This window comes from Dermacentor andersoni, chromosome 1, assembly GCF_023375885.2.
Source record: "Dermacentor andersoni chromosome 1, qqDerAnde1_hic_scaffold, whole genome shotgun sequence".
NCBI classification, from domain to species: domain Eukaryota; kingdom Metazoa; phylum Arthropoda; class Arachnida; order Ixodida; family Ixodidae; genus Dermacentor; species Dermacentor andersoni.
Window position 1 is genome coordinate 113,394,338 of NC_092814.1, and position 9,691 is coordinate 113,404,028.

A 9,691-nucleotide genomic window follows, 5' to 3' on the forward strand; every position below is an offset into this window, starting at 1 on the left:
CGGCTACGTGTGAATAGGGCTGACACTGGGCTCCGTTGCGTACGTCTGGCACTGCGGCACCGAGCAGTAGCCTACCGTGCTGCACGCCTCCAAAGGCAGTACTTTCAAATATTGTCAAGCAGACGCCCAAGGCGGTAAAGCCTCACCACCGTCATCACCAGAACCGCGGCGCAGGTGGGACTTTAAACTTTTGTTCGAAGTAGCCGACGCGGCCGCTGTGTCCACATGATCCCTCATGCCACGTCACGCCGACGGTGGCGCCAGCTTTTCCAGTAGTGGAGCTCGGCCCCAATACTCTTCATTCTTCTAGGTCTTCCACCCCGCGCGCATAGCTTATTGAACGAACTGAACTTTTAAAAGTAAGTTTAGCTAGACGTACACATGTTTTCTGGCATGTTTGAATTACATAGAATTCGTACATGCTGTTTGTACGCATGTGTGTACGTCGTACACGTTTTGTGGCATGTTCGAATTGTAATTCGAGCATGCCAGAAAACATTGTACATACGAGGAAACTCACACAAAGCTTCTTGGAGGACAAATTTCCACGTGTATGTCAAAAAAGTTCATGTGCGATATCCTTGGAATATTCGTGGTAGGATATGCGAAACTACGTCTGTTGGATGTCCCATTTTTTGTCTGAAACGGCGCACGGACATTGGGACATGATTCGGGTGCCCTACGGACAACTTCAGGATGTCTACCAACCGAGAATTCTCAGGGATCTTTAAGTCTGGAAATCCTCAGGAAAAACTCGGGGAATTTGTGCTTCTATCAGGGAAAATTAGCTGTTATTTTATTGAAAGGGAACGAAAGTCGCGCTAATGCTGGCTCGAGTAACAGAGAGGAATCGTAACGAATCATCTTTGACGCCGTGTCGTCGGCTGGAGGGGCTGCCAGTGTACAGTCAATGACCGATTTTCCGCACATGCCTGATAATTCGGACGGCTTCGCGGCACCACCACGTACCCCATAGAGTCAATGTATGAGGACGTCTAAAATTTCAGACGCAAGAGCCCTTCGCTTTTCGATTTTCCGGACTATTTGCCGAGACCGCAGGTGCGAAGCGGCATTAATCAAAGCCACCACTGCCGCCGTGGTAAACGCTAGGCCTAGCTGCTTCAACGTTCTCTATTAGGCTTCTTGCCGTTCGGCGCCGTGTTTTTCATTGAAAGAATTGGCATTGCTGAAACAATGGCACCGACTCCGTCTTTGTGGTCCTCGCGATTGGCTTCGAAGCTCGGAAAGCACGACGCGTTGCATGATGCCGGTTCCCGAAAATTGGCTTCGCCTCAGTACAGAACTGTTTAAGCTGGAACCGCATGGCGCGTTTTTCGCAAGCGAAAAACGCGACGGGCGGCAAACGCCCGCGTTGCCGCCGACGCGCGAGCACCCGTACGAAAAAAAGGAGCGGCGCTTTCGCGCCGCGTTTTCCGGGTTGCCAGACAACATAACTCTCAAAGACATGTATTGTCTCTGTTACCGCATATATAATATGCCCTTAAACTTACAGAACACTACAATAAAAATAATCTGAGTGTTCTTTTTTTGCCACCAGATGGCCCTGACAGTGACATTTCTTTCCGAAGTGTACTTATCAAGCTTAATTTCAAGCAGCAATATTGTGTGTGAAACTGCTACTATGTACCTTCCGCATGCTGAGAAGCCGCTGCTTGTTTACAACTTCACATATAGAAAGGAGGGCCGGCTGCTTACTACCGAGCAGAAGAGGTGATTGCTACTATTAAGGGGGATGCTGATACTGAAGCAAGAAAAAATGCGGGTCAGGAGGTACATGTGGGTGCGGCCTGCGTGGTTGAGAGGAGAGCGAGCACCATACACTGGAAATATTATTAGCAAATTGTCTTGCCAGTATTAGCGATGAGACGCGACGCTTCTCCACTTTAGTTATTAGGGCCTCGTTGAAGGTTGCTTTGTTCATTTTAGGTGAACACGATGCGCGGACGAAATCGCGGTAGCACGTTTTCCTTGACGCGCGCGCCAGTTTTGCCGAGAAAAAAAGAATTCCGCCAAGGAGGTTCCGTCGAGATGCGCAGAGAGCAGGGCCATCTGGTGGCGAAAAAAGAACCAATATGCCACGTGACCAAATGCCACGTGACTTACCTAAACTCTGATTGGTGGACGCGCCGCGTTTTTTTCTACTCTGAGCAGCAGCACGCGGCGGCGCGATTTCGTGACGGATCATGCTGGGCACGCGTCAAAATGACGCGCGCGTCCCACCATCCGCGCGCCAATCGCGCCTGAAATCGCGCCATGCGGTTCCGCCTTTACGCGGTGAAGCATAACAAGCGTGGGAAGGGGCAATTGTCACAGGACACAGTATCTATTCCTTAATTATACACGTATCCATCCGCCATCTCCTGTCACAGTACGAGCACCGATATGCCTAATAAGTGTACTGGTAGGCCTTTTCGGATGTGCCTATGGCGATTGGAACCCTTAGTGGCAGTAAAAGACATGCATTCGTTTTTCGAACTGCCCGATTTTGCGGCCGTTTTCGCGACCCCTAGGGAGTCCGAAAAATCGGACGTTGACTGTACAACCGACGAGGAGGATGCTTCAAATTGTCCGTGGGGCGAACGCACGGAGGAAGGAGGACGAGAACAGGAAGGACCTACGGCATTGAGGATTGGTAAGGAAGCTTGCCGCCGCTTCGATCAAGCAGCTTGAGCTCAAAAAACAATTCATGATTATATTGCGCTTAGTTTTACACTGACGATATTAAGTGAAGGACCGCACGTGGACGGACGTAGCGCAAACTACCAACTGTTTAATACTGTTAACGAACGCGCCTTTATACAAGGAGATATGGCGCGGGGGGGGGGGGGGGGGGAGATATAAAAAGATATGAGAAGGTGACGACATGTGATCATAGTTTGGGCCAGGCATACATCGTTCACTTGCAGCCGTTCGCCCTAGCAAACTCCACCTCAGCTTCGATAAGCGCGACGGACGGAGTGCTTACGCAAATCTCTTTTTCTTTAACTATCGCAAGCGCCTCCCATATTTCTCGCTCCGTTTTTGTTTTTGATGTGCCAATGACTGTGGTGCTTTCTAGTAGCGGAAAGCATTTGCATTGTTTGTAATGTGCAGCCAAGTTGCTAGGTGCTGTCAAAAGCTGGCACGTGTAGTTTGCCCAATGTATACTTTCCCGCAATCTAGTGGGATTTGGTAAACCATGAAGTAGCACATTCCACGTACTTTTTCACGTGCTTAGTCTGACAGACCGTAGCACTAGGATTGCTAAAGAAAAAGAGATTTGCGTAAGCACTCCGTCCATCGCGCTTATCGAAGCTGAGGTCGAGTTTGCCAGGGCGAACGGGTGCAAGTAAACGATGTATGCCTGGCCCGAACTATGATCACATGTCGTTACCTTCTCATATCTTTTTATATCTCCCCCCCCCCCCCCGCGCGCCATATCTCCTTGTACATAAGCGCGTTCGTTAACAGTATCAAACAGTTGGTAGTTTGCGCTACGTCCGTCCACGTCCTGTCCTTCACTTCATATCGTCAGTGTAAAATTAAGCGCAATATAACCATGAACGTTCACCAACTAGCCCTCTTCATTGCTTTACTTTACTAAATGTTTCACAAAACAGTGTTGGCTGACGCCGAGATGAAGGTGTACCTCATCATAACAAACTCTTTAAAGCGGTGAACCGCAACACTAAAGCGTTGGTTGTGCGCGGGTTGAGAGTATGCCAGGACAGTTGAGATTGACACACCAGCTGTTCAGAAAGAATCTTACTTGTGACAAAGTTCGGGCCTCATACCAATGAGCTTGCTATCAGCTGATAAATCAGCTGATATCAGTTGAAATGGGTGAGCCGACGATGGTGGCTCAGTCTTGCGTGCACAAGGGAGAAAAGCGGGGAGGAAGCGCGGCCCCTTCCGTCACGCGCGATACATCGGGGGGAGTGGATGGAATGGGGGCGGTATCTAGGATTCTGTGAATGTGTGATTGCGCAGCATGTTTATTTGCCTTGTTTGACGCATTATATACACGGACTTTTTCTTAGATAGGTCGATTTATTGGAGACTTATACGTATACTTGAATATCTTGTTGCCAGGTTTTGTGTATACGTGCAGTGAACTTGGTTTCTAGTGGCACTTTTTTGCCCTTTATCAAGCTGTATCTTCGCATTTGTATATTCCATTATATCTTCGCATTTCTGATGTACGAGTGCGAGTCATATGAAAGTGAGCCAACCCACCCCGCGCACTAATGGTTCGGTTTATTATCTGAGCAGCATGCGCGTAGCACATGCACAGAAGCTCTCATTTACAAAAGTGACACGCAGGTGTGAGGCTAAATGTTCTTTAACGCTCTCATACACTGGATTGAACATGGTTGCGTGACGTAACGAATGCTCCAGAAGTTGAGCAGCGTGGTGCCGGGAGGTTTTTGACGGCTGAAGATGTTTCCCAAAAAGAAATTAGTCGCCGTATGGCTGCCATGTACATTGAACATTGCATTTCATTGGCCATTGTGAAGCGCTGGGCCAAACGGTTCAAAGAAGGACGTGAAAGTTGCAAAGACGATCCAAGACCGGGCCAAACCCATCCTGCAGTCACCCCCAACAAAATTGCAAAGGTTGATAGGATAAGCATCGATGAACTGGCAGAGCGTGTGGACATCAGTCACGGTTCGGTTCACGCCATAATTCATGAATATCTCGGTTATCGGCTTTTGGGTCCGGAATGGATGCCCAAGGTTTTGAACCACCGCCAGAAGACGGAGAAGTTCGGCGCTGCCTTGACTCATCTGATCCGGTATCATAATGAGGGTGACGACTTCTTGTCTGCAATTGTGAACGGGGACGAATCATGGTGCCACTACGACGAACCTGAAACACGACGGCAAAGTTTAAAGTGGAAACATTCGAATTCACCACCACCAAAGAAAGCAAAGGCTGTCATTACCACCAGAGAGGTGTTGTTGACTTCTTTTTTCGATCGTCAGGGGCCGTTACTGATCGAATTTGCTAAACCTGGAGAGACTATCAATCGTTTCCCGTATTGTGAAACGCCGGATCGGCTGCGTGTCGCAATCAAGAACAAACGACGTGGAAAATTGACGAATTGGGTCTTCTTGTTCCACGACAATGCCCGTCCCCAGGTTGATGATGTAGTAAATATAAAACTGGCAAAGTTCAAGTGGGAAACGCTGAAACATCCGCCATACAGCTCAGACCTGTCGCCTTGCGACTTCCACATTTTGGGGCAACTGAAAAAACAACTCAAAGGAACCGGATTCGTGTCGGACGTGAAAGAGTCAGTTGCAGGCTTTTTGAAGCAGCAACCCAAGGAGCTTTATGAGACGGAAATCACGCGACTCGTTAGTCAATGGGACAAATGTCTAAATGCTCATGGAGACTACTTTTAAATAAAATACCCCGTTTGTCATGTATTATACTATGGGCTGATTTTCATTTGACTCGTCCTCGTATATTTTCCAGAACTCCTGCTTTTTATACGTTCTCTCTGCTGCGACTATAATTTCGGTGCAATTACTCACGATACACGACCGGTAACAGCTGCTTCCGCGTAATACATTCGAACAAATGACAGCGTCATTGAGATTTTAATAACCGTTGCATATGTACAAGAATGTGAACAAGGTTCTTGAATGACAAAGTTTCATTCTCACATTTGTCCGCAACTTGTTCATTTCATGGCCTTTACATTTTTTTCATATCAGTGGCATGCACTGCTTTGCTGGTTTCGAACTGATATAGTTCTAAAGTTCGTGTGATATTTTGTTTACTTATTAGATAGACAAAAGACATGGAAGCATTGATATCATGTCTTTTGGGCACAATATTTGGCACATACGAGTACAATTTTTTATGAAAAAATGCATATTTTACTTGTTTTGAGAGGGTGTAGCGTTCAAGAATTCGTTTGCAGCATCTTTGGCAATAGTAATGCAGTTATTATTCATGTATTTGATCCCTCGACAAATTGTTTAAGAGGAAGCTTTAGCTCGGGCCCAACTCCGACGCGGCCTATTCAAATGCATGTAAAACGGAGAAACGCTTTTCTGAGATAACCCCTCGATCACTATTATTGAAATTTGTTGCACTTAAGAAATAAAGTTAAATTCTAATATCTGTTAAAAGCGTAATTACGATTTAGGGTTTGAATTTAGTTTAAATATTTTGAAATATTCGAAAGTAAAAGAACATAGAAGCACGACGTTTAAAAACTAGTAGCTCTGCATCAAGAACAGACATCGCGGTTCTGTAATCGGTATCCATTAGATAATTCAAAGCGGACAAATTTGATATATGAATTTATATCTTACATGAACTTGTTACGTTGTGTACAAGGGTTTTCCAAAAGCTGTATCTCCATATTACTAAATTTTTTCAGATTCATGTGTGACATATCAATTTTGTCCGCTTTAGATGTACTATTAGATGCAATTCACATAATTGTGATATCATTTTTCATTGCTGAGTTACAGAGTTGTAAACTTGATAGTTGCGCTTTCTAAAAATGTTCGATTTTTTTCAATTTTTAGTAAAGAATTGACAACCTAAATGAAAAGCTCGAAACCAAAAGGCAGTAGAATTTAAGTTTTTATTTTAAATGCAACAAACCACGTCAAATTTGGTGCAGTGGTTGCCGAGGAAAACGAATTCTCCTTCTAGATGTATTTAGATAAGAGCACCCGAACTAAAGCTTCCTCTTAAGAGGAAGCTTTAGCTCGGGCCCAACTCCGACGTGGCCTATTCAAATACATGTAAAACGCAAAAACGTTTTTCTGAGATAACCCCTGGACCGATTTTAATGAAGTTTGTTGCATTTGAGAGAGAAAGTTAAATTCTAGTGACTGTTGGAAGCGAAATTTTGATTTAGGGCTTGAATTTTGTTAGAAAGATTTTCAAAAATTCAGGAGCTTAAAAATAATAGAAGCACGAAGTTTACAAACTAATAGCTCTGCATCAAAAACAGATATCGCGATTCTGTAAACGGCATCCATTAGACCATTCAAAGCGGACAAATTTTATATGTTATTTTACATCTTACGTGAATTTGTTACGTTACTTACGAAGGTTTTGCAACAGTTGTAATAACACATTGACACATTTTTTGAAGTTCATGTGTAACATATCAATTTTGTCCGCTTTAGATGTGCTATCAGCTACAATTTACAGAATTGCCATATCATTTTTCCTTGTTGGGTTACGGAGTTGTAAACTTGATAGTTTCGTTTTCTGAAAATTTGACATTTTTCCGAATTTTTTATAAAAAAATGACAACCTAAATCGAAAATTCGAAACCAACAGTCACTAGATTTTAAGTTTTTCCTTTAAATGCAGCAAACCCCGTCAAATTTGGTGCAGTGGCTGCCGAGAAAAACGAATTCTCCTTTTACATGTATTTAGATAGGAGCACCCGAGCTAAAGCAGCCTCTTAAGGAGGAGGCCGAGCTGCAATGTGAGCCCCCTCCCCCCCCCCCCCGAACGAAATTTCTGGCTACGCCACTGATTACGTCCCATGGTCGCTCCGGACCTCGCATCTGACCAAGCAACCGCCCTATATCGCCTTTTGCTTTCCTACCACGACATATTTGACACCGACAATCGACCACTGTTACGGTTGGCGTCTGGCACCACATGCAGAAAGGGATTTCACCCGACCTTCTCTCATCATGCCACGTCGAAATGAGGCGTGACTGCTCCTGCTACGGTTGGCGTCCCGCGCCACGTGCAGAAAGGAATTTCTCTTACCCGACCTGCCTCGTCGAAATGAAGCGTGACTTCCTAATTCGCCATGACCATATCGAGTGCCTGCCGGTCTGGCGGAAGCACCGCAGTGTTTACAGGACTGTGTGTGTGTGTGTGTGTGTGTGAGAGAGAGAGACTTTAGAGGGACCCTTGTGTGTGTGTGTGTGTGTGTGAGAGAGAGAGACTTTAGAGGGACCCTTTCCTCGAACGGCCAAAGTCTACAGAACTTCCACGAACCAGCAACGCGCAAAAAAGACGGACAAGCGTCTACAATTCCAGGAGGCGGGACGGCCTCCTCCTTGCAGCAGGCTTTCTGTGCCGGTCACGTGACGTCGACGGAAGCAAAATCCCTCCCACGATTGTAGAGAGCCTATTTAAGGGGCTCCGAAATATACTTTTTAGATCACTTCATTCTCTTCTCATCATATTTCATCAACCTTTGAATAAACCGTGCAAGTTTCGCATTAGAAATCGTCTCGCCCTTGCTTGGTCGCCATGGTCTACCGGATGCCTGCAGCTCGCCGACAACGCCACGCTACGCAATAAGGAACGTCGTTCGAGCTTCGATAGGCAGGCGCCGCTACAACTCGGCAGCAGTACGATCCCCTACCCAGGAGTACGCAACACCACTTGGTCACGTCCCTTGTTAAGCATCGGATAAACACTGGTGATGCTGTTCCCATTCACCGCCGATCGTATCGCCTGTCCACGACAGAGCGGCAAGTTATTCAGCAGGAAGTAAACAAGATGCTCGCCAGAGGCATTGTTGAGCCCTCGTCGAGACCTTGGGCGTCGCCGGTCGTGCTCGTCAAAAAGAAAGACGGCACGTGGCGTTTTTGCGTTGATTACCGCCACCTAAACCGAATTACTAAAAAGGACGTTTACCCTTTACCACGAATCGGCGACGCTCTTGATTGTCTTCACGGTACCAAGTACTTTTCGTCCATCGACTTTCGATCTGGTTATTGGCAGATTTCCGTCGATGAGCAAGACCAAGACCGCTTTCGTCACTCCAGATGGCCTCTACCAATTCAAGGTTATGCCGTTCGGTTTATGCAATGCCCCCGCCACGTTCGAACAGATGATCGACGCTCTACTTCAAGGTTTCAAATGGTCAACTTGCCTTTGTTACCTCGACGACGTTTTTGTGTTTTCTCCTACATTTAAGACGCACCTTGAGCGCGTCGCAGCTATCCTTGACGTCTTCCGCAAGGCTGGGCTCCAATTAAACTCATCAAAGTGCCACTTCGGGCGCCGACAGATTACAGTGCTAGGCCATCTCGTCGATGCTTCCGGAGTACAACATGATCCGGAGAAGGTTCGAGCAGTAATGGCTTTTCCTGTACCTCAGTCTGTCAAAGACGTCCGGAGTTTTGCGGGGCTCTGTTCTTATTTCCGACGGTTCGTGAAAGATTTCGCAGCAGTCGCTCGACCACTCACTGAACTTCTGAAGAAAGACGTGCATTTTACGTGGGGTTCCCCTCAGGCTGCGGCATTTTTACGCCATATCACGATTCTCACCAATCCACCGGTCTTGGCCCACTTTGACCCGTCCGCACCATGGAGCAAGAAACATTTAGGAGTGGAAACTCCGCTGTTTGCGGCGACCAGAAAAGGTCACAATCCCGCGGAGCCACTTTCATGCTGGCGGTACCTGGCGGCCGAGAAAGAAATTACCGCCGGTTCGGTTGCCAAGGCAACCAGTCGCGCGTATTGCTTGCATTCGGCCCCCGCACGCCTGGCACAAGGCAGTCACGCGCGCCTTTTCAGCGCTGACAGCCTGGACAGCGATCGGTGCTACGCCTCAACCATTTGAGCACAGTAAAAAATAAAAGGCATTCTTTTCGGTGACCGCTATAATTAGGTAACCTGTAGCTTGCGGTTGTACGCGGCCCTGTTTTTTAACCCACGCGATGACTTTGACTGGATTGCT